Source organism: Rhynchophorus ferrugineus, unplaced genomic scaffold (genome assembly GCF_030347505.1).
Source record: "Rhynchophorus ferrugineus isolate W39M unplaced genomic scaffold, kcgeb_rfMv2 rfM11, whole genome shotgun sequence".
Lineage (NCBI taxonomy): Eukaryota > Metazoa > Arthropoda > Insecta > Coleoptera > Curculionidae > Rhynchophorus > Rhynchophorus ferrugineus.
In genome coordinates, this window is record NW_027472590.1 from 13,049,692 (window position 1) to 13,075,670 (window position 25,979).

The window sequence follows — 25,979 nt, forward strand, 5'->3', positions numbered from 1 at the left end:
GTCAATATTGAAATATCAATCTTTAAAACAAAATGCATGGTTATTTTCTATTTACCTAGGAACAACAATATGACCTTATGGGATATCTCAAAAATAACATGAGAAACAAAATCAATGAGTCAGCTAGATTAATTCTTAATGCGCGTGTCTAATTCTTTATGTTGGTTATTCTCTCCAAACCCAATGTTTTAAGGATAAATAAATACATGTTAACAACAACCAAAGTAAGAATATCAGAAGCCTGCATAGTGTCAGTCGCGACATACACAGCTGAAGCATTAACTGATACAGTCGAAACAAAAAGGAAGCCAAGCTCCAACGATATGACTTGTTTAAGAATAATTAAGGGAAGTATATTAAGAGGCCTAAGAAGGAACAGAGATATTAGTCAAAAATTCAACATAGCAAACGTGTTAAGATGGAAACAAATACACCTTCAGAATGGAAGGCAACGCGGAGACGAAAATAGCGAGAGATCGCAATCCATTAGCCGGATGAACCCCAAAGAGGTGGAAGGCCAGTTGGTCATCAGCGTCACAAGAAAAACAAGCTACTTAGTCAAAATATGAGCTATACAAGTCTCCAGGCTTTCGAAAAATAAATAATATATATATATATATATATATATATATATATATATATATATATATATATATATATATATATAGAAATAACATAGAATAGAAAAAGAAGTTGGATGAATTACTATAGTATATAGAGAAGATTAGAGGTTGCTTTAAGACTTTTAATATTGAATAATTCTCTTGATCCTATTAAAATTTTAAAATAAAATATTTATTACAAGATTCAATAAAATCATTGTATTGAAAGCTGGTCGCATAAGATTACATAATAAAATACAACCAAAACGAATTTATAATTATTTTAATAGATATTTAATAAACCATTTTTTTATTTTAAACATTTACATAGGTCCTGAATAAAGGAATAAAATAAGGAACAGTGAATAAGAAGTATTGGAAAAAATTCTAATTTATCTTTACATAATTTGTAATGCGGCCAGGGAAGAAATAACTTCCAGTAATATTATCTACAGAAAAGACAGGTACCACAAAAGGCTTTTTAAGAAACACGTTCTACATAAAGCGATTTCTTGAATAAAATTGGGAACTTTGAAATGATAAGGAAAATTTCGTTCGATGTATCTTTTCGTATCCTTGATGCTTTTTAAATTTTCTTGTTTTCTTTTGATACCAAGAAAACAATAGATATTGATCCGATTATTAAGTAAATTAACGTAAATTCAATTATAATTGCAGTATACCTACAATAGAAATCTAAAATCGAGCCCGAAGGATTCTCAATTAGTATTATGACGTCTAGGATTGGAATACAAAGGATCTGCTTTATAGTATTCGATAACCAATTACCGTTAACCCACTACTAGCATCCACCACTATTTTCAAACAAACACTAACAGCTTTAGTTAAGTTCAAATTAAGATTCCAATTGAGATTTTCTTAAAATATAAAAAGCTAGAGTAAAATTCTCATTAAAAACATGGATTATGTGAATATGGAGTAGGTATTTTAGAACAATTTTAAGCGATTCAGTTCTTGAATATCCAGTGTTATTGTTTTTAAATAATTTGTCACCTTTTAAATGCTTGCTCACTAACTAACTAACTAGTTTACATTTAAATGTAAACTCACAGCCAGAATTTAACAATATATGCATTCCTTTTAATTATATTTAAAGTAATCAATTACCATCTATAGGTTATAACAGGAACTATTCATTCACAATATATTAGGCATTTGCATGTATTATGATCATGTTTGCATTTTAAGATGGTACAATTCTGGGGACAATTGATACAACATCTATTAATAAAAATATTTTCTGTTGCTGGTCTCTGCTGTTCTTTTTAACAATATGTGGTTTAATTTGCCCAATTGACTTCAATAGGCTTCTGTATAGATAGTTTCATACGGCAGTAGCTAGTACTACTATTAGTAGCTCCTAATACAATATACCTTGCTGATCCCCCATAAACAGAGAAATAACTTCACAGTCATGAATATTTTGCTTCTGTGTCGATATGGATAACTCTCATTTATTATCTTAGTAGACCCGCATTTCATTACCTATCGCAATATGCCAAAGAGAGCTCTTGTTTTTTTGCCTGGCAAGCAGTGAGGCCAAAATTCGTGTGGTTTCCATTCTCCCTCGTTTAGCATATTTCTCGTCGCATGTGAATGTCTAGAAATAGTTGACTGAACTGCGAAGCTGTTTGAAATTGGAATTCAATATCTTCGAGCATTCATTACTCCAAACAGTTCTTGGTAGTTGACATCAAAATCGTCATACTTAAATCCTAGAAATCAAAATGGACAATGAAGATATAACGAGACAGCATAATAATGGATTTCTAAAAGTGTTTGATGTTCTTAGGCAGCAGATTTCTTGAAATCAAACAACAAATATAATGAATGTCGAAAATGCTATTCTGAGCGTTCTATAATTATCGTCAGTATACACCAATAACTCTATAAAACCAAATAATAAACCGTTGTTTTCCTAAAGAAATGCCAAAACTATCAAATTTACTTGGTGTCTATTTTTAGACTTCGAATCTTTCACGAAATAACATCGCTGATCAACCTACCTGGAATCCTTTATTCTACGAAGGTCAAACAACACAGGACCTCAAGAGATTAACAAAAGAGTTTGCCCATGCAGGAGTATAAGAAAATGATTGTTAATGAATAATGATACGGCCGACGACTTAAGTATAATGCAAGGTCAGGAGACAGACTATTTAAAATATGGCCGTAAACATATTTATTTAATAAACTAGTAATTTATCTCCCACTTATAGCAAGATTAATTATATTTTCTCTGTCCTCGATGAACAAAATGTATCAATTGTTTATATTTTACCAATTCCTACCAGAGAAAATATGCCATCAATTCTTCTTATTAAAATATCTTATAGTTGTGAATATTGATAATATTCCGATTCTATTAATACAATTTGATTTATTTTTCCATGTTTATTTCACCTTGTTGAATTTAATTTCTCTCGATATCACTTTATTTACATCTTACATTTTCCTAGTCTTGAAACACAACATCAGGACAAACTGCTAGGTACCCAAATGAATATATAATTTTAGATTGCAAGCAATTTTGCTGTTTTATGTGTCATACTATAGCGACTTACGCGAATGGTAACAATCCACACTATATTCAAAATATGAAGGTTGTGTCATTGGTTTACTCAGTCAAAGGTTAAGGTACTGTCATTGACAGATATAGATCCCAGAAAGTAATCTTCTTGATATTCTGTTTTTTTTTACCTCTAACAAAGATGTAATGCAGCTCAGCCCGTATAATGTTTTTGATGATAAGTGAATGGCGTTATAAGCTGGCTCGTTTTTGTTTCTAAAGTATCCCAGTTACATATTAACCTCATCCTAATCGACTAATCGTTAAAGAACTTAATTAAATTAATTAAAATATCAAGGTCGACCAACATATTTTATTTCGCGACATCGTTATGGCACTAAACATAACCATCATAAAATAGTTTTAAGCCATTTATATAAAATCGGGTACCAAAAGAAAGTGAATACTTGTATAAAGTGAAAATGAATTAGTTTCAATGTTGTTGAAACGAATACAAATCGAGTCATTCTTGAAACGAATAGTTAAGGCCTTGAAGCCCTGAAAAATTTCACAAGCAGTTCAATATCCTTGGTAGACGCCTAGAATGTTTAAGTTAAATGATTTTAGAAAGAAATGGTTCATCATAAGCTTCTCAAATCTGACCAAACCACTAATATTACAGGTTCGTCCATCGATCGATGGACGAACCTAATATTACTGAGACAAACGATTAAAACATAATTAGAATTAATCAATAGAGCAAGCCTTGTACTCAAACAGCACAACGCTAGACCACACAAACCTTCATTGGCTCTAACTACATAATAAATTACTGCTGCTTAAACTCATTACGAAACAACAAGTTTTATTATCTGCATAAGAATATTCTTAGTATTAATGGATTGTTTAGAAAAAATGTGTTTTAAAACCGAGCTACAGCTGAAATTATAGCACTTTACATGCCACTATTTAATTAAGTCTTGCTATACATATGAACCGAAACACGGACTGAAAATTCAATTATATTTGTCATCAATCAACGTCGTCTTATCGAATCACAAATCTTAGTGTAAAGTTGAGCGTACTATGTTTCCCAGCTATGCGTATTTTCTCATTCCTGACTTACGTGAAACTAAAATTGGAATAATAAGAATGACGGTATAAAACTAAATGCACGTCTACCAGATATAAGGAAAGAATATATAAGAACCAATCATATTATTAAATATATATTTTATTAAAATATTTATTATTTAAAAAGGATTTTTTTAAAATTATTTAATTATTATATTGTTATTAGGCGTTTCCGCCTTTATGATAACTTAAATCTAGGTATATAACTAGGAGGACCCGTCGGCCCTATCTCAGTATCTGGTGGAATAATGTTTATATATGTCACTGCTATATTTTTGATGATATGCACCTCACTACACAACACTACACATGATGAGATGGTTTGATTCTTTTGAGTCTGTGTCTTATTCTGGTGATATCCAAAAGCTATAATATTTCAATATTCTAATGAGAATGGAGTCTTTCCTCATGCTCCTTGCAATTCTCTTGATTTCTTGACTGACTGTGGGTATCTGAAGGTCTCGATGTAGGTAATTAGTCTTATAGTATTTGGGTGTGCTCACAATACCTCTCAGGACATTGTTCTAAAAAATTTGTTTTTTAATTATGTTACTCCTTGCAGAACATCCCCATAATTGAACTCCGTATGTCCATATAGGTTTCAGTATTTGCTTATGTAATAGCAATTTATCATGTACTTTTAATTGCGATTTTCTTCCAATTAGTCAGTACATTTTCCTATATTTCAATTCCAGTTCCGTTCTTTTCTTCTTTATATGTTCCTTCCAGCGAAGTTTTGCATCTAGATTCATTCCGAGATATTTAGCATTGTTACTATAGGGAATGATAGTATTATTTAATGTTATTGTTGCTTGTACGGTTTTTTATAGGTGTTTGTTAAAATGTTATTGTTAGATTTTTCTTTAACGCCGCATTTGTGACACAAATGTTGCACTTTTGTATCGTTTCACTGACCGTCTCTCCGAACTGGTCTTTACTCTGTGAAAGTCAAACGTCGACTACTAAGAAAAAAGATGTATCGACGAAACAATGCTAATTTCTAAGCGTTATAGTGGAAAGAGGCTGGGGGTATTATCAATGAATTACATGGAAAATTATCTCATATGAATGTTCTACGAATTGCTATAAATGGAAGCTATATTAAGATACGAAAAAGCTATATTATATAGACCATCTTATGAATAGAGGTGCTATTACTGCACTTTTGTATCGATTTAGTCACATCAATAATTCACAAACTGGCATTACTATCATCCTCTTCTAAACGCTGTGACTAACAATGACTCATGATTAAATTTCATTTAAATTTTGATACAATGAGAGGTCATAGCACTTAAATTATTTTTCCATAAATACCTTTTTAACTAACTATACTCAGTGAAGTGAACCAGGAGATATTTAAACTACTTAACCACATCTTCGACTAGCAAAATGCGAATGATTTATGCAATTGCCTTGATGTGTCTTAATGTGGAAGGCATACAACCCCAATCTGAGAGATTATTATATATTCCAAGAACCTTGTCCCATCAATGGATGTAAAAATGGTCCCAATAAAACTCATAATCAATCAGAGGATCTTTTCATGTAATAATATAAAGAAAAGGAACATTATACAATAAATATAAATGCTCACTAACACAATAATCTAGGAATTATGCACGTAAATACATTTTTTGTACTTCGATATGGAATTGTATCCCTATAAGAATCAACAAATTGAAGTACTTATGCCAAAGGAAACTAAATATTGCCTAAGTATTTCAATATATGGATATTTTAAAAAATATCGATATATCGATTTAGATATTTTAGGAAAATATCGATATATAGGCGCAAAAAATGTCGATGTTAAACCAAGCAAAATTCACTTGATGACCACCGCGGAGAAATCCCAAAACAAAAGTTCGATACTCGTTTTTAACATCGATATATTACTTTACAACTAAAAGCCCAATACTCTCATTTACAAAAATCGATACTCCATTGAAAGAATATCGACATATTGAACAAAAAAATATGGGCGAAATTTTCAGCATCTCTAAATGAGACCACCAAGAACATTATATTGATAACTTTCTAAATTATAAGCGCATTAAAAAATAATATATTTATTAGCATAGCGAACAATCGACTGAAAACGACTATCGACCAGTAGTAATTAACTCCTTTTGCTATCGCTTGTTTCAGTGGCGTACTTTCAGTTACTATTTTCGAACCCACCAGTTTCATTCGACTGATTTTTAACATGCCGAATTTATGCTTACATAGGTTTATAATGTAACATATTTGGTTTTATGTTTTGATTGTAGTATGATTGTAAATAACAATATATTGCACACTATCAGCTTTTTGGAACTCTATTATTCAACATTTTTCTTATAGAATTAACTTAAAAAGAACTACATTTAAATTGCGAAACAACAAAATAATATTTGGCGCATTTATGTTATCTTGGTGACTATTCGGTCTTTTTTAGGTTGACTTTTTCGATTTTCTAAATCTCTCGATATTTGTTCAGTCCTTTAAAATGTTAAATCTTCTTTAATTCAAATTTCAACGAATAATCATATTCCTAATAATTAAATATGTTTTTTATTAACGACAAATAAAATTATTATTGTATTTAAAAATGGTGCGATGGTTAAATATTTGATAAATATTGATTTAGAAAATACTATACAAATATGTTATTACTTCTTTCCTCTCTACAGTCAAGTCAAATATATAAAATATAAAATAATTTTACATAATTCATAAGGAAACCGTTGTTTTGAAGGTAATTAATTACTGCAATTATCTATTTTCAAAGTGAATCAGTATATACAGGTGCTTATCAGAAAACGCTCAATACATATTTTTGATGACATTCACTACCTTTTTATTATTTTCAAAAATAGGTTAGTATATTTTAGAGCCTCCTTTTTACCAACTAGAGTTTATTTGAACTGGACGTACTGTTTAACGTGGGCTCTGAACCATGGTCCATTAAGCCTACTGATGACATTAATTTTCTTGTCAGATTTTGCACTCTCGCCTAAGAACAATCACAAATGTTAAACAATATCAAACATACATTTACGAACGTGCCCCAGTGGGATTCGAACCCACAACTCCCTCAGGAGCCATGCCAACCAAGTCGGCTTGAACGCATCTGCTGCCGAAAGCCATTAAAAACTTCCAAAAACTATTGGTAATGATAGATCATCTAATTGTCGATTTTTTTCCTTAAAAGTGGCGAACAAATTGAATGGCGTAATGGCGCAAAAAAGTATATTGAAAAACCATTTTCTTGTGTGATAATATTTGGCCACATGTTACAAGAGTTTTGAACGTAATCAACAAAGAGTTCCACTTTTTCAGATCGATGTAGCTTATCTGGATTGACATACGGTTTCGAAATGTTATTAATCGAATAATTAAAAATTATTATAAAACACATATTGAATTATATATAGCATCGATTTTTTTCAATAAATTAAAAATATTATCATAATGCACGTATTAATATAATAAACATCAGCAATTTTCCAAGACAAGAGTAGTGATTAAGTTATTCGATAAAAAAACTACAAAAAAAAATTAGAAATTGCAGTAAAACTGTTCTGTTTCTAGCCAACAGAAATCCCTGTTATGCTATGAATGTTATTACAATATTAAATATTCTATAACGGTAGTTTATTATTTATCCTACTTATGTTTGCTAGATTTAGAAATTTCCTTTCGAAAATTTCAATAATGCTCGGAGTTTTCAATTATATAAATATGTGATTTAGGGTGGTATTTTAGTATTTCTATGGTAGGTAGGTTTAGTTCATTTTGTCATCTCTAGGAAAATAACGAAAGATGGAATAGTCGGATATAATTAAATTGTATGCATTCTAAGCAAACAATATTATCATATCCGAATAAATAGTGTTTATTCAATTATACCTCTAGGTACCAATATTATTTGCCTATATTATACCAGCGTCAATTAGCAACAATATTTTCGGTTTCATAATAGTAAGAGATTTAAACAGAACCACAGAGGATAGTATTAAATCACCACAAAATTATATACGGAAAATTCAATTATTTAAGTAATTTCAAAACATCCTAATGGAATGTAGGATATCATAAGGCAAATATTAACCTATTAAGATTAAACCTAGATAAAATGAAATATATTGGTGTTCTATTTTTAACTCGCATTTTTTTATGAACTAAAGATAGGTTACATGTTTTCTTTACAACTATAACCAATCACTATTTATTATAAGAGAACTGTATTTGAATTAAAATGCAGTCATCAATATATCTTTTTCTGCAAGGGTGGGTTAATGCTGTGATACTACTGAATACTCATTTTAATTGAAAAAGTTTTAGTAAGTATTTATATGTATTTTTATACAGCTACCAAACCAACCTGATTGCAACCTGTGACTGACTAGTTGAAATTACCGCTAACACATAAACATGTGATTGCTTCGGTCAAATTGAACTAGCGCAATGATTTTTGAAGTTTGTTGTTTTAAGTATTTAAAGCCCTTGTGAACGCCATGAAATAAAAGGAAATTGTTTTATGTTGTGCATATTGTCTCTGTTACATTAATTATTACTAAATAATTAATATAAAAGGTGATTACAACATATCCTGATAGTGAAAAGTGTAGAGTACCTAGGTGCAAAAGTACTAAAGAAATAATATATCATAGAATTGATAGATAACATGTAGCCTGAAAAGTCTCGGGTCTAACTCATAGATGGCGCTAGGTTTATAGCATTCACCGCATTTTCAATTAGTAGTAAACTTCAAAAGAAAGCGGTTAAAATTTCTATGATGATGATATTCAGAGATGAGAAATGATATTCTACTCAAAAGTAAGACAGTTATTGTGCTAATAGTGATACTACTTTTGTCATTTTCAAAACAATGGATCAAAATCAATACCTTATTTTAATTTTACAATGCATCTTGACAAGAAAAAATAATGTTAGTGAAGCAAGGGATTGAAAAGTGTCATAAGGACTCCACTCCGTCAGAAACAACAATTAAACATTGGTTGGCTAGAAAATTTACAAAAATCCTGTATATACTAAAATCCTATAAAAAATATTTTATAACGATATCCAAAGAATGTTTTGGTTTTACATTACATGAGCATTTGACTATGAGAACGCCCTGTTCAAAGTCTGATTCTGATTCTGGATAGTGTTTGGCCATGTTTAAATGCAACAAACCGGATTTTTCGCGATGATATGTGGCAATGGATGAGACAGGGATCCCTCACTTCACTCTGGAATCGAAAGTATCTTCATTTGAGTGGACTTCGATTGGTAACTACAAAGTGGAATGTGTGGTTCTTGATGGAAATTACGTCGACGATGCTTACGAAAATGAAACGACGTTTTATTTGTTACGCCCGGGACTTTTCAGGCCCTGTTACATGACATAGTGTATATCTATAGCAATATTAGAAGTTGTTTGATAGTACTGAATCCCATAGCTAATTTAATGACAAGCACTCTTTATCCTCAACATATAAATTACCAACTCGAAATTAGGTTAAAAAAATATATATCTATATATAACAATAAATGTTGGTTATACAATTCTTATCCCCTATATAGCTACCCAATATACATTATATACATGATATTTAATGTTACTTATATATTATGTGATTCAGTAATTGAAATGTTTCAAAAATATTTATGGAATTCCATGTTGCTGCCCCAATAAACGTAATAGTTCAAATATACGTAAATGTTCGTATTCGAGCGAAATGCGTTTCTCTAATTCAGAACTCGCAAATGGGATAGAAAATTGGTGGAATTTAATTCCAAATTAACCAATTATACACATATTTAGACAGAAATGCAATGTTTTAGATTGCAATTATTAATATTAAATCATTTCGCGAACTCCTTTACGTGTGTGCATGTGCATTTTACTATCTTTGACAAAAGCTAACTCTATTGAAATGTGTCACAAACAATCTGCAAGTCAATCTGCAGGGAATCACATATTGGTGAAAGATTTATTGGGGATTGGCATTATGTGGTGAAAATTAAAATCTGGATCGAAATTCTTCTATAAGTACTCCTAATACCTACATAATTATTTCAAAACATTGTTTAGATTACATATAGATATCGAACGACTTTCCATATTTTAATACTCTCGAAACGTGAATACCATATTCAAATTCTATAAAATATAATTGCTATTTTTTATGCCACTACCTGTCACTTGGTTACTTAACTAAATATATCGGAATATATCTCGATGGTAGGTTAAACCGGAAATATTATATTAGGCAAGAAGCAGAGCATATTGGACTTAAAGTCATGCAATTGCACTGGTTAGTGGAAAGATACTCTCAACTTGACCTAAAATCAAAGAGATTGGTTTGTCAGTCAATCATAAAGCCGCTTAAGACCTACGGGGTGCATATATGGGGTTGCACTAAGACAAAAACCAATTAGTAATCCAGTGCGTATCGCTACGTAACTAACGAAGAGTAGTACGATGACCTCAATCAAATGGATATACAAAGTGACCCAAGATTCCGTATTAAAACATGAAATAGGATTGATAAATTACAGCAATCTGGACGTAATAGAGCTACTGGACAAGACACAGGATATCAAAAGATTAAAGCGAATCAAACCACATGAACTTGTTTAGTATATAAGTGTGTCTTTAAATTTAGCTTAAGTTGTTTAATTTTATTTTAATTTGGGATATACAGACAGATGTAATAATCCCGTACTCGCCTTAATTGTGTAACTTTCATTCAGTACAACAGAACAGTAGTAATAAATTAATTTATAAGTTAAGATTGTACTAAGCATGTCTAATGTAAGAAGTAACTAATTAAAAAATTCGTTACCTGTCACATGACACGAAATATCGAAAACTGTTCTCTCTTGAATCTCAGTTCACTAAAACACAGCCAATAAACTAAAAATATGGGTTTCAAGAATTCCTTAAGTTTTACACCTATTTGACAGAAATAGCTCCATATCCGTCCAAGTGTACCGACTAAATACTGATTACAATGAAGAAGCATTTCACTGTAGTATATTTAGAATTCGTATCTTATATAGTTTCGCCGCTTATTAGTTTTAATACCACGTTGCAATCAGAAAGATCTCTTCTTTCTAAACTGAAGCCACTGATAGATAATATTTGAGACGGTTGCCTGGTATCTTCAATACTTTTAAAAATTTAAACATTAGACGAAAATACATTGAATAAAATTAAATAATATGCTATACTATGCTATACATCATGCTGACATAGGAGATTTCCATAGAATATGCAAAAAACTTTATATTACATTAATGACTCAGACCCAAGATTAGATTATCAAGTGATTTGATTTAAGCGATTTTTTATATTCTTTTAAATCCGTTTAAATTCATTCAGAAACTCAAAACCTACAACTAAAATCACTAGTGACAATGCTGAAGCGATTTTCAGTACTTAAACTGTGAAATTCGATCTCTGAAAGCGCAGAAATTAGATAAGGAATGGAAAGCTTGTACTTGATGATATGGCTGGCGAGTGCTATTAGGGCAAAATATTTCTCTTTAAAGACGGTCTGGGAGAATGCTTGCAAATACTTTTTATTATTATAAACACTAAATTAAATAGTAAAATTTGTAGTATCTTTTCTGCGGATGCTTCCGTTGGTGAAGGCATCGGTCGATTGAAAATTTAGTGTTCCTGAAAATGAAGTGAACAGCAATCGACTGAATACAAATAATTGTGTGTCTTTAATGGCCAATGGAGAAATAATTGAGAAATTCAGCGGCACTGCCAATTTTAAACCACCAAGAAAACTGCTTTCACGAAAAATACAGAATAAAATATAAATAAAAAGATTAAAAATAAACATTATTTAAACGGTTGAATCTTGTTTTATTTCTTAAAAGAAATGTGAGGGGAATTTTTGGGGCATCAGTACATTTTCAATCACTAAAATTTGACAAATTTGCATTGGCAACCTAGGACCCATCCCCCATAAAGATATTTTAAAGTCAAAACAATTTAACTCAAACAGAACTTACAAAATAAAAAAACACAAATATATATGTATATAATGCTTCAATATGATGCTATAAATGTCTTGACCGATCTGGATATAGTCATTATCAAAGAGTATTTCCACAGATGGATATGTTGAGGCTTCTAGCACTCCTAATGATAGATTGTGTATCACACAATTGAAGAAGACAATATCAAATTATTAGAAACTGACGATTGGCATGTTATTTTAAATTTCAAACGGATCCAGTTGGAATAAGTACTGAAGCTGCAGGGATACTTTCTGATATGTTGTATTGGAAGAGGAGAGAAAATATTGAATTGAAGTTTAAAATACAGCTCTTCTGAGTCCTAGTCAAACATTTTATATAAAAAGTAACTGCAGTCCAGACAATGTCGAATTATTCGAATGAAGACATTTAAATGTCATAAAACTAACATACTCATATATAGTCAATTCAAAATAACTTGACGGGAGTGTCAATATATGCCTGTCTAAAGCTGTAAATCCATTTTACAGTCAGACAATATTACCCTTGTCATTTTATTCTATTTAAAAAGAGATAGAATGGTGTTAGAGAAGTTCGAACATGTAAGGGAATGAGCCTGCAAAAGTTATCCGTTTGCCAAACTTCTGAAAATTCTTCAAAATATTATAAAAATTAAACGTTGTTTTAACGCTTTGTTTTAACAGCTTTGAAATCGCCGCGGTTTTTATTGAAAATACTTTTTGCGCCTTGCATCTGCACTATATATTAGTACGGATACCGTCACTAAAATATCGAAAAAAGTAAAAAAAATATAACCTTAAATTCGCCAAAAAGAAACCGTGTTTATACGAAACAGGTGACGAATCGAGATCAATCTTGGTATTTCAGAGATCAAATATACGAAATGTATAAAACAGTAAGTAGTTTTTTCAATCGAAACATAATTTAATACAATTATTCCAGAGAAAATTGATAGTTTGGAAAGTATGCGCAAAGACCCAAAAGATAATTGAGAGATGTAGAACATCCGTTCATACATTGTTCGATAATATAGGATTTAAGTGGTGTGAATATAACCCACGAAGGGGTTTAATGGAACTTCCAGAGATTGCTTTTAAAACAATACAATTTTTAAAAACTTATAAGAAAATCAAGGAACAATTATATCAATTTACATATTTAAAAGAGCTATCAATATTTCAGAATATTACATTGGGTAGCTCATGGCAAGATGATAGTAAATATAGTATAAAGACAACTAAGGTTCATGGAATAAGGTAAACGTTGGAATAACTATCGATTAGGTTTTGTTAGTTATAACATTTATTCATTGAAGACATATAGTTCTTCATGTTGAAAATAGGACGGGTTTTATTCGTGGTGCAGAATTAATGTTTCTCTAAGTCCAAGGATGACTACCATGAACCATAACCTGTCTTTGCAGTAGTTTGAAAATCAGCTTTTAAAGCACTTGGAGGAACCATCAGTTATTGTTAGGTACAATGTTATCTACCTTATATATATATATATATATATATATATATATATATATATATATATATATATATATATATATATATTACACTGATGGAGAAAATCCTAACAAGTTCATCAACTAAGGCTGCAATTAGGGATTCGCTTAAAGTACATAAAATAAGTTTCGAGGACATCATGTTAGTGAATGAACTATTTAAAATTATTACTCGATAAATACAAATGAAATATTTAATTGCATTTTATGTAATTTACTTTTTTAGAATTAATCCTGAGAAAAGATACATAGTAGATCAGATTGCTGAAGTGGTAGAAGCTTTTTTATTAACTTGACTAGTATTTCTGAAAATGACTGTGATTGAATAAAACTTTATGAATGTTGGTTTATGATTCAATGCTGATTATTACCAAGACAGGGTGATGAAAGAGAAAACTACTAAAGGTCAGTGTACTATTAATATATTTTAATTAAAGAGCTTTTTGAGCACCTGTGTTATTGTTCAGAATATATATGAATATTTGGTTAACATGTATGAGTAGAGAAATAACACTAACTGTTTTGCAGATATGGCAAATGAATTAAGGATAATGTAGTGATTAGATGTAGTTTTATCAAGAAATATGTATACAGATAGTAACAGGACAAACTAGAGAGAAATATAGTAATATCGTAATGACTTTACAAGGATACATTGCATCGAAAGAAACAAGAACTAAGCGTAAAACATAAATATGCCCTCTAATAAAAGTATAATACATTACACAGATATACAAACAAGGCTAGCACTACATAGAAAAACGCGCCTAGAACCCTACCGATGCTAGTGTGGAAAAAATCTCAATTTATATATAATAAGACAACTCTAACCTATAAATTATTGTGGCTGTAAAATTAATTGTTGTTTTAAGTTCTTCGGTAATAAATGCATTTGATGTACTATAATGTTAAAATAAATGATATTTAATAGAATATTTGTTCAATTTTAATTATCAATTAAAATTTTTATGTCAGATCCTAAATGTACTAAAACTCAGAGTAGCTGCGGCAACATTGCGATGTTTCCCGTGTCACTGCTATTTTAAATAAAAACATAAATAAACTCTAATTCAAATAAAGTGTATATTTATTAAAATAATTATAAAATGTTGCTTGCAAAGAGTCGAACGAACCTTTATAAGATTCAAAATTAAATTTCTAACGTCAACGCAGATAATTATCCCAGAATTTATTCGATTGTTAAGCTTGTTAGCTATCTGAATGTATAAGTATCTAAATAATTGCCTGTCCTTTTCTACAGCTACATTACTTACTGGAAAACTTTGCTTTATTTAACTCCTGTTTAAATTTTTGTTTAATCTTTAATATGGGTTTAATTTTAATACAACAAATGATCATTAAAACAATAGCAATCATTAAAATAATGTATGACAACATAATAACATTTTTGATGCTCTTGATATTATCGTGAGAGGGACAGTCATAACACTTAAACCTATTTCCGCTGGAGTTCCATACAGTAATTTCTTGGGGCCACTCCTATTCTGCTTTATATTACTGATATTCCAACAATAAAAAAGAGCTTAGAACATTTGTCGACGACACAGTTATTATAGCAAAAGATGTATCTATGTCTAACGCTGTAGAAAAAGTACAACTAGATCTACAGATGGACTAGAGACTGGAAAATACAGCTTAATAGATTGAAATCAAAAAAAGAAATGACAAAAACGTAATTATATCGTAGGCTTCACTGGAAACATCATATTAGATAAAGAGCAGAGAAGATAGATTCAAAGTCAAGGAACTATACTTGTTAGAGGGAAGATACCCTCAACTTCAAATCAAAATCAAGGATGGTTTATAAGTAAATCATAAAGCCAATTTGGCCCTATGGGTTGCAAATATGGGGTTACACTAAGAAATCTAAGCAACTAGCAATCCAACGTACCCAAAATAATGTTCAACGATTAATTACAAATCCTTATCGCAAATATGGGGTTACACTAACATATCAAACCAACTAATAATCTAAGATACCCATAATAAAGTTGTACGATTAATTACCGATGCTTATCGCTACGTAACCAACAAAGAGCTGCACGATGACCACGAAATCAAATAGATACAAAATATTATACAAGATTTCGCCTTGAAACACGAAATAAAGTTAAAATAAATGGTTGCAGTAATGGATGTATATTACATCATATGACTAGTATTGTACTGGCTATAGACGGCGCTGTGATCTGAGGATTTTCCATGTGTTTTGAATGGAGGTCCGTGTGAGACATCTAAGAATAGATATCGGTATGATGTCTATACTGTTGCTTTAACCCTCGGCATCACTCTTTGTATCACCGTTATATTAGTCGTCTCTTCTTTCCGTTAAACTAAATAGTTTTTTAATGTAAATTAGTAGTTAATAGTTTGTGTTTTCCAAACCCTTTCACATACTATACTGCTGGCGCCGTCGATAGTCCACGAGCTCATCTTCCCTTTTGAATAAAGACGAATAAGATCTTAGATGAACAGTAGAGAGTTAAATAGCGCAACATAGATCAGAGTATCTTAAAATTCTTAGTCCTAGGTCCTAGCAGTTCTCGCTCTAGGCGGAGCAGTAATTGTTATGACCAAAAATCAATGCAAATTAGGGAAAATATGAGAGGAGATACCTTGAACTGGAAAAATGTGCAGAAACTCATCAAAGCTATATTTTCTCGAATTAGAAATTATGTCGATAGTGATGAATTTATCTTCCACTTTTAACATATAACATGTTATATTTATCTATTTTAATTAAATCATACTTCTTTCAGATGATTACGCGTTTTCTTCCCAGATTCAAATGTAATTGTTGGTTGTATTTTCATAAAAAAAAAAGAAACTGTGAGGAGAAGAAATAGCAGAAGATATGAAAGCAATTTAAGTGAAGAAATTAATATACATTAGCTTGTCTGACCTATTCTGACCATTTTTTAATATTAAAAATCATTTGCTGAAAAAATTGCTACAATAATCATTCTTCAAAATATGTTCCATTATATTCTAGAACTTTCTCCATCTTCCTGGTAAAATCACAATTTCATATAGAAAAAACGATGTCGGTTTGGCTTCTGTCCAATCGTCCATTAATTTTCACACTTGTTCTGCATCTCAACATAATGTCCTTAACAACTCTTACAACAATAAGTCTTGCAATTCATTGTCTTCTAACTTTTCTCGTCCTCCAGGTCATTATTTGTAGCTGACAACAAAATTATTACGTTTAAATCGTTGAAACCAAAACTGACAATTGAAATAGGACACAGCGGAATCACAAGAAGTTAAAAGAAGTGTTTGATGGGCTTCGGTAGCAAATATCTTCAAATTAAACAGCAAACTTAAAGAAATGATAGATATCGCTTATTAGCGACCATGATTAGTCTTAAACAATCCAACAACATTAAATATAAAACTGTTATCTTGTAGAGCAGTGTTAAAATCATCGAATTTGACAGTTAGGCATGCTAGGTGACTCATTTTCACGAACAAAATTCCCTGATCAAAATACATGCAAGCTTCTAACAATAGAAATAGTTCTTTACCACTATCCGAACTTATATATAATATATAATATATAATATGTAATATATAATATATAATATATAATATATAATATATAATATATAATATATAATATATAATATATAATATATAATATATAATATATAATATATAATATATAATATATAATATATAATATATAATATATAATATATAATATATAATATATAATATATAATATATAATATATAATATATAATATATAATATATAATATATAATATATAATATATAATATATAATATATAATATATAATATATAATATATAATATATAATATATAATATATAATATATAATATATAATATAAAAATATTTATTTCATTTGCTTTTTTTGCTACTGAAAAAATAGATGTATTAAATTTAAATCTATTTTCTGAAACTAACAAAAGATTCTATGGTATTCCAAAGGGGGCATATGAAATATACAGTTGCTAATGATATTATAATTCTCAAAATGTATTTAATTCTAAATTATTTAATTTCTCTTTGATTGTTTAAGCGATTTAGTCTTAATGGTAAAGCTCCCTGAAACTTTAACTTAAATTTCTATAAATTGTTTTGATGCAAATTAGAAAAAGTTCAAGTGAACTTTAATTAAATGAACTTCGGTCGTATTTTGTGTACATTAGCGTTAATGGGAGAAAGGAAACAGATAAATAAAAACGTAATAAAAACCGAAATTAATTTGCATTGGGTTTATTTTCATAATAATGTCCCTTTGTGTTGTGGTCCATTAAATTAGTTTTTGAAGCTTTTACCTCTTGTTTTGTGTTTTACAGCAATATTTTTAGCATTAGATATTTATATAAAATCGAGATATCAAAACAATTGTTTTGTTTAAGAGGAATGACGGATTACATTATGGTCTTTAAATTACCAATATTAAGCATTAGGACCAATAAATATTAAACACTACTGAGTAAAAAGGGGCTCCAAAATTTAGAATTAGATAACTATGATCTAATAATGTTTTTCGCTTAAAAAAGCTTTTATTGGAGAAAATTTGTAGATGATATATTAATATATAGAAAATATATCTATAGAAACAGTACAAGAATATTGTAAACTTGAAAAATACCTATCAAAGCATATTCCGTTCGATATTTATGAATATTTAGACTTAATCATTTTCCCACTTAGAAAACTATATCATAATAAAATCATGGATTGCTTCTTCCCCGTAAAGACTTCCGAATAAAGTAAAGACGAATAGGCTCCTAGATAAACAACAGCTGACATAGTTGAGAGAATCCTAAGATACTTGCAATGGATTTATAGATTAGATAAACTATTTAATCATCTCTTATAATTTATGTTGCCCATAGGTCTGATATTTTCTACTCCAAGCGCAGCATCAATTGTTATAGCCAATTAAAGCAGTTCCAACTTAGAGAGATCATGACTGAGAAAGTAAATTGGAGAAGCGTTGAATTGGAAAAGGTTGCAGAAACTCATCAATGCTAAAATTTTTCGAATTTGTAAATATAACTGGGTCGATAGGAATGAGTTTACCCTCGACTTTTAACATTTGACATGTCATATACACCTATTTTAAATAAATCAAGTGCCTTTCAGAACGATACACTATTATTAGTCAGATTCAGATCTTTTGATAAAAAGATAGAAAATTAGGACCAGTAAATGTTAAACAGTAGTGAGAAAAAAGGAACTACACTAGATGTTGCAGATCCAACTATATGCACAGCAAGATTTTATAGCAATGGATATTCCTATTCAGTGTCAATGTATATGATTCTTCTGGACTAACCCAAGACTTTTTGCAGTTGGTATTTTCATTTTAGGTCCAATTTTATCGCCATCGTTAAAATACGCCATTGTCAACTCTTTGTCTTTTGGTGAGCAATTAAATGACGATGTTGAAACGAGAAAACTTTCAGAGTTACGAAATATTAAAAGTTTCTAAACAAAAAAGCACAATATATTTTTCTATAAATGTGCAACTCCTGAACAGAATTTCTATGAAACATTGATATTATAATTTAGTAAAAACTGTGTGTATTTGAATATAAAGGTGAAATATAAATGATTAAGATTGTTATCTATATCTCCGTCACATAATAGTAAAACGAAATAGTAAACATAACGATGATAAAAAAATGTTCAGATATTTTAAAGAATCAATCAATCATTTTTTTTACAAAATTCAATAAATGTTAACTAAGTAATTAAGCGATTCTGCATTTACACTTATAATATTACATGACCTTTAATCTCTATATAACAGGTGAATTGAAATGTCCCCGGCCTGACATATAGACGGCGCTATTAGAATTAAATCCATATCATTTTAGTTAGCACTATCCCTCAAAAGATGCGTGTGTAAATTTGACAGCTTTCAGATCATTAGTTCGTGAATTAAAGCATTTTGAGGGAAGCTACTTTTGTTATTGTGAAAAAAAAAACGCATAAAAAAGAATTTCGCATGTTGATAAATTATTGATTTTTGAAGGGAAAAAGTACAGTTGAAGCAAAACTTAGCTTGATGACGAGTTTCTGGACACTGTCCCAGGAGAATCAACCATAAAGGATTGGTGAGTTTAAACGTGGTGAAATGAGCACCGAAGACGGTGAACGCAGTGGACGCCCAAAACTGGTTGTTACCGACGAAATCATAAAGAAAATCCACAAAATAATTTTGGCTGACCCTAAATTTAAACTGAATGACATAGCAGACACTCTAAAGATATCAACTGAACGTGTACATCACATCATTCACAAATATTTGTATGAGAAAGCTCTGTGCAAAGTGGGTGCCGCGCGAGCTCACTTTTGACCAAAAACACCGACGAGTAGATGATTCGCGGCGTATAATATATAAATATATATATATATATATATATATATATATATATATATATATATATATATATATATATACATATGTTATATCTTTCAGATAAACATAATCAAATTTCCGTATTTATTTGTCAATTGTTTATTTGCTTATAATTTAGCATGACACTAGCAAAATTAAATTATTTTTCAATAATATTTAGAAAGTATGAATATTCATGAAGAAATTTTAAATGACTTTTCAAGAACACTGATTTACAGATCGAAAAAAATATAGGATATGCTTTTTAAATGTCACACAAACATCTTGCAGAATTCTATCACTTTTATATCTGATACTAAATATTATTTCATATAAACTGAATTTCATCAAATAGTTGTTTTAATTTGACACTAAATGACATAATAATTTTTACGAATAAATTTTATTGTAAAATAAGCTTATTGAACACCATTTCTAATGAATTAACTTACCTGTCTAAAATCGTTTCAGAATTTTAAGTATTTAAAGTCCCCCATCAAAAACTTTTAATGGTGTTTTTGCAAACACATTAATATTTGATTGTGGATCACTTTATATTTAAGTGCCTTGAGGGGTCTATTTAATTAGTGATATAAATTATTAACATGAAGTTATCTGCATTACATTAAAAACATTAACACAAACATTAGAACTGTAATTGTGTTCAATTCAATCAAAACTTTGGATGCAAAATGATCTATTGAAACGCTAAAAATATCTATGTTTGTAATAAATGTCATTCGTTAATGCCTCTTCATTTTTTGAAGAAATTAGTAGATATAAATTTCAAGTCTCTATTATAATTTTATTTAGAAAGTTTACTCTATGTTAACATATTAATATTTAAAAAATCTATACTTGCATAATTCAATAAGTCATAACAGAAGTCTAAAAATTAAACTGAACTGGTGTAAAATAAAAATCTATGTTTTTGTATCATATTCCATACAATATTACATTTGAAGATCATCAGAATATCTACAAACACCTTCACCGGTCGGTAGGATGACCATACCTCAGTTTCCAGGCATGTACAGTAGATTTCCTTTTCCATCATCGATGAAATTTGGATGTGTTGGTATAATGAGTTCCTTATTTATTTTTTGATGTTATAATTATATTAAATAAATATTTTATATATGTCATTCATATTAACACATAATATATCTGTATCTATCTCCTATAGTTCAAGATAAATTCAATTTATTTTGTTTATGTCAAATACAACACAAATACTTTGGTATCAAAATAATTTTTTTTATAAAAAGAAATATTAATAATTTTGCAAAATACGTAAAAAAAATTTCGTTCAAAACCTTTTAATGACAGAAGCTTCAACAATAATCCTAAAATATTTTATATCCAAAAGAGAAAGTTAATTATTCAAAAAAGTGGTATTAATAATGATCTACAAATAAATTTGATAAGAAAAATGTAACTAATGATGTAAAATAGTTTGTGTATTATATAAATAGTATTTGTATATATACGGAAAATTGTCTCTAAGGATAATAACACATAAAATAAATATAAACTAAAATACTAAAATATTTTATTACTAAAGAAAACGACTAATTCTTCAGAACAAATAGTGTTATAATATTTACGTGATAGTGTTATGTAATATTTGCAAATAAAAATTATTAGAAAAGTATTACTTTCCTTTTCCTAATGCTATATATATAAATATATATATATATATATATATATATATATATATATATATATATATATATATATATATATATATATATATATATATATATGTCTAGCAGAATGAATATGGGAGCATTTATTCAGAATAGCTTTTAATTCAATATGCCTTTGATATATATTTTTACGGATTCTAAAGCAATCTTAATTGTTCAAATTTATGAAGTACTTGTTCATAATACTGTAAATTGTTTAGATATTATATTAAAATAATTCTTTCTTGAAGCATATATATATATATATATATATATATATATATATATATAATTTTCTTATTTTTAACGCCTTATAATAATTAAGCTGAAATTATATAGAAAATATCAGCTAGAATACTTATTTGAGATTAAATTTCCTTTTTTGGCTGTGAAAATATCTTTTAAAAAAAATAAACCAATAAATATAAAACAAGCAATCGTAAAATAGATTATCTTCTATGAGTGCGAAAAAACTAGCTACAAAAAACTTAAAATGCTACCAAACACGGATAACCTTTAATATTTTATTCAGATTAGTTGGCAGGCGTGAAAAAAAAGTAGTGTAGACTGGAATGAGTTATGCGATCTAGGTTTTTTAGGTTTTATCCATTATATGATATTTTTGAGGTTTTCCACAGGGAGATAGTTGAATTAATTTAATATTATTTTATTCTGACCAAGCTACTGACGAATATAGAAATTATTTATTGCCTAACGAATTTAATATTAAACATTTTAAAATATCAGTGCTGAAGGAGGTGAATTTGTATTTTAGAATTTTACGCTTTTTAAAAAACTGTATTGCTAAAATATAGCTAATCTTTCTTAGCTATTGTAGAGTTGATGATTGATATAATTTTACCATTTTTCTAGATAGCACATAACAAAAATAATCAATAACAATAATCGTTTGTCATGATGTACTAACAAATTTGTATTTTAATTCAATAAGAAACTTAAATTTGAAGTCAAAAACGACTAACATATATAACTATATATATATATATATATATATATATATATATATATATATATATATATATATATATATATATATATATATATACTCCAGTTTCTTCAGTCAGTTTGTTTTATGGCTTCAATAATTTGTAAGTATTTCGTAAATATTTACATCATCTCATATATATTGTATATCTATATACTGTATTCTGATAAACTTAATGAGAAATTTGACATTAAATGTATTTATTGTTAAAAATACGAAATTAATAGACTATATATTTCCCCATATGACAAAAGGATACAAAGGTTTTCGGGATAAAATATTAACAAGAAATCTGTAATTCTTTATATTCAAAACAGAAGTGTAGATTTTCGAAAAAGTAATAGTTAGTCAGTTATTTAACTAATAATATAAAATAGTTTACACTGATCTTGTTAATGTTAACAAAGTCTTAATATTGTCTCTAAGAAATTGACATATATTTTTATGTTTGCAAATTATGCAAAATGTTTCCGTTATGCTTCTAATAAAAACAATTTTTATCAGTTAATTATTTCTGTGATTTTTAGAGCTATCTGAAAGATATAACTGTAAAGTAGTAACTTATAAGTTATTAAGTGAAAATATATTGAGCTTTCTAAGCAAAATGTTTCAGTTACGTTTCCAATAAATACACTTTCCTTCAGATTAATTATTACTGTGATTTTTCAGATTTATCTGAAAGAAATAATTGTGAAGTGGTAACTTAGGAATAACTAATTAAGTAAAAATATATTGAGCTTTCTAAGCAAAATGTTTCAGTTACGCTTCCAATAAATACACTTTCCTTCAGATTAATTATTACTGTGATTTTTCAGATTTATCTGAAAGAAATAATTGTAATGTGGTAACTTAGGAATAAGTTATTAAGTGAAAATATATTGAGCATTCTAAGCAAAATGTTTCAGTTACATCTCCAATAATCACAATTTTCTTCAGATTAATTATTACTGTGGGTTTTAAAAGTTATCTGAAAGAAGTAGCTGTAAAGTACATAAGGAACAATTTATTAAGTGAAAATATATTGAGTTCCGACACAAACAAAAAAACATATCTAAATGATTTGACTGACTTCTACGGATTTTGATTTTCTTTATTGTTCGTTTTCTATTCAAAAAAGTTTCAAGTAGTATGACAAATTGTATACCAACATACAGACCGAAATGGTTTAGCACAGCAGCAAAAATATGATTTCGAATTGCATGAATGTCCCCATATGAATTAGGTATAGAAAAGTTACGATTAAAAAACTTTTGATCAATATCACGAAATATCCTGTATTCAAGAGGACAGTGTGGTATTTGTAGAAAAATTGTTTTATTGAGTATGTGGTAGAATTATGTACAAATATACACTAAACTACTTAAGAGTACAGTATAACATAAAATATACAAGGATCTATTAAGAATAGCCTTAATTCCACTGTAAGTTTTACTTTAGATCATATATTTTATATCATTCTAAAGTAATTTTTATTTGTTTATTTGGATATTTTATTTGTTCAGTTAGTTGTCTTCTCTAACTTAAGAAAACTGTCAATAAGCGTATACTAAATAGTAGTGTTTGTATTGGCAAATATAATAACCAATATACATTTATCAACTATCAAGTCTTGAAGTAATATGGATTATAGTCTAACTGTAGAACAGCAAGAACTTTAATTCTGCAGTCCTGCCTGCCAGAGCTGCAGCTATTTTTCTACAATGAATTCAAAGCATTTAGGTCGAACTTTAGTGCTGCTTAGAGATCTTTAAGGAATAAAACAGTTGATTAGTATAGTCAAAAAACACTTAATTTTACACCAATTGCAACATTGAGCCTAAATTAATAGTACTGCCCCTTTTTTAGTAAAAATATGATTTTAGTAAAAAAATTATATAGTTATTACTACTTGACAAACTCGATAATATGAACGCTACCAATCAACACCTTTTCCTCCGTATTGATCAATATTGGGTTTTACAAAGTACAATTTCCTATCGTAGTAAAATTATTAATTGAAAATATAATAAGAGCTTCGAATTATTATAAAAACTATTAAAAAAACAGTTAATTAGTTAAAAAATATATGTTTTTTATTTATTCTGAAATGTTTCAAATCACATGGAAAATTCGTGTCAAAATATTCAGTTCAAGTAGTTTTCCGGAATGACAAAAAGGCAGGTTTAAATTACTTGAATTGCCCCATATCAACAAGGGATAGAAAAGTTTTGATTAAAAAACTTTTGACCACTATCCTAAAATAGTTTGTGTTTAAGAGATAATAGTTTTTTTTTTCGAAAAATATAGTGATAATATTTTACTCGAACTAATCAATTGAAATAAATGTACCTTAAATAATTAAAAAATACTATATGGCACAATGAATATGGGTGCATTTTTTCAGAATAGCTTTTAATTCAACATGCCATTGATTTATATTTTTACGGATTCTAAAGCAAACTTAATTGTTCAAATTTATGAAGTACTTGTTCATACTATTGTGTATATTGTTTAAATACTATATTAAAATATATTAGTTCTTTAAGCATTATATATATATTTATATATATATATATATATATATATATATATGTAATAATAAAAATAATTTGATATATTATTACTCACATTGATTAACATATTTGAATTTTAATACTCAGCAGTATTACTATAGCTTCTAATACTATGAAAATTTTAAGTTTTCTTAGGATATATTCATTTAAAACAAAAAATTATGAACAAAAAGTATATTCGACATACTTGCTCTATTGTTGTATCCCTAAAAAACCTCTGTTAAAATTCCAGCTTCATCATAACCGCAAGAACTTTTCAACAACACTTATATCATTAACAAAACCCGATAATTAAAAAAAAATGGATAATAGTTTTAGTAATTTATCAATGGATAAAATCGCACGTAACCTCGACGCCGAAAAGTTTCCCAAAGTTCCTGAATATCGTCGCGAAAATACGGATTTCGATGATGGGATAGTCCACCGCTTTCGGAGCGGAGGAAGTGCGATTTCACACTGAACGTTTCCAGCGAATTTCACTCCGAGGGATCGTCCACGCATCTCACTTGAACCTTTTCTACGCCCGTCTACTTGGAGTGGGG

At 28.8% G+C, this 25,979-nt stretch overlaps 1 protein-coding gene across 1 annotated transcript in view; it reads right to left on the reverse strand.

The window, feature by feature from the left end:
• LOC143204746 (cholecystokinin receptor) overlaps window positions 1–25,755 on the reverse strand; it is a 271,733-nt gene extending 245,978 nt beyond the window's left edge. The window contains exon 1 of the mRNA XM_076417523.1: window positions 25,625–25,755. The gene's annotated coding sequence lies outside the window, so the exon portion shown is untranslated. The remainder of the gene's footprint in view (window positions 1–25,624) is intronic.
• Between the last annotated feature and the right edge of the window lie 224 nt (window positions 25,756–25,979).